The sequence below is a fragment of the Alosa alosa genome, chromosome 21 (assembly GCF_017589495.1).
Source record: "Alosa alosa isolate M-15738 ecotype Scorff River chromosome 21, AALO_Geno_1.1, whole genome shotgun sequence".
NCBI classification, from domain to species: domain Eukaryota; kingdom Metazoa; phylum Chordata; class Actinopteri; order Clupeiformes; family Clupeidae; genus Alosa; species Alosa alosa.
Window position 1 is genome coordinate 26,883,425 of NC_063209.1, and position 2,014 is coordinate 26,885,438.

A 2,014-nucleotide genomic window follows, 5' to 3' on the forward strand; every position below is an offset into this window, starting at 1 on the left:
CCGCTCTGCGGTACATCTAGTTATATTTGGTACAAAGGAAGAAAGACTTCAGGTCTCCTTGATATTATAGGGCTTAAAGTAAAGGATACTGTTAAAAATCTTGGTCTCATAATTGACAATGATCTAAATGTAAACAGCCACATGAAAGCCAAATTTTTTAGGGCTAATGTCAAAACATGATCTAGAAAAGCGTATTCATGCATTCATCTCCAGTTAGGTTGATTACTGCAATGGGCTTTTCACAGGCCTTCCTAAAAGCACGAAAACTAAAAGAACTGACTACATTACTCTAATACTTAAGTTCCTGCATTGGCTACCAGTAGTTCCATGCAGTTCAGCTCTGAAACCAACTTTCAGATGAGATCAAAGTTGTCCCAACTGTAGCCAGTTTCAAATCTAGATTTAAGACCAAACTTTTCTCAGATGCTTTCTGCTAACTGATCAAATGTTCATTGCCCAGTTCAGCACTCTTTGGGTGAGTACTAGCCTAGTATTGTTTGTTGTAGTACCATTGCTGCCTTTAGTTGGGCAAAGGGGTATTCTGTGAAGTAGCTGCCCTTTCATTCTAACAGAATAGAATAGTTGGTGTAACGAGTGTAACGGCTCGAGAGTTACAGCTCTACCCGGTTTCTCTAAGGCCTAGTCCTAGTGTTTTTCCTCCGTCTTCCCTGGAACCGTATCAAGAATATTTGCGTCCAAACGGATCCATCTCAACACGACTCAACACGTTACTTCATACCCCAGGCCTATAGGTGGCACTGTTTCTTTACAGAAATTGGCCAAAACTTGCGCTTTACAAACAGACAGAATAGGCTACGACGAAATGGCTAGTGCAAGGAAACCAGAATTGTTTGTGTGGACTGATGGAGAACTGTCAACTGTAGTCAACTGTAAAACTAATACACTTTATTTTACGGTTTGTGAAGGGTGCAGTCCCGTGCTTTATTTGGCTAACGCAGGTAGGCCTACTAATCACCTTTACTTTCTTTGGTTGTAGGATAGTCCGTGATTCACATTAGTTTTGGCTATCACCGCAATTAGGCTACTAAACGCAAGGCTTACCCAAGTTCTAGGCTATTCTGTCGCCACATTTATAATATTGCTATAAAACCTTCGTTAGTAACAGTCAATACTTTTGCCTGCATCAAATCGGCGCCGTCTTGCATTTGCATTCAGTGTGCTACCATCGGCTTAACGTGAGTTCTATGACACTGGCACTACGCACAAATTAATGTAGCCTAAACTTACACCGCACTTTCCTAATAAAGTTCTCTCGCGTCACTGACAGTAGCTAGAATGCATAAAAACACCGGGAAAAACAGTGTTCAGTCCATCAAGTCATAAGCTATCATCGGCTGCGCCTTTCAGTTGTGATATTTATCTTCACGGAGTGTAATCGAGGTAATGTCATGTATGAAAACTAGTATTGTTAGGCAATACTATAAGTGCAAGTCCAGGGCAGCTGAGATGTGGCGATGACATCATTAATAATGCAGGCAGGGCGTCGCGGGTTTCGCTGTCTAAACGAATTCAAACGGACTACGGTTTCAGATTTTTCCACTCTGGGACCAGGTTTCAAAAGTGTTTCGGTTTGGGCAGTGCGTTTACAGGATTCGTTTGGGCGCCGGCCAAGACGAAACAAAACCTCTGCGTTTAACCTAAAAGCGTCTCCGTGTGGACAGACCCTAAACCTCTGAGTATTAACTATTTGGGTGTTAATACTCCACGAGGGGGATTATGGAGCCCTGTGGTCGGCCATTTGGCCCTGAAAATAAATAAATGTATACGTGCACAGTTTGGGACTACTTCAAGAATCTCCATACAGTGTTTTATGTGTTTTAATTATTACCTTTTAAACACTTACTTTAAAACTATTGCCATTTTTATGTGTTTTAATTATTACTTTTTTAAACACTTGTCAACTATTGTTCTTTTATGCTTTTATGTACTATTTCTCTTTTTTATTCTTTAATTTTTAAACCTTTCTTTGACTATTGCCCTTCTAATAACTAGT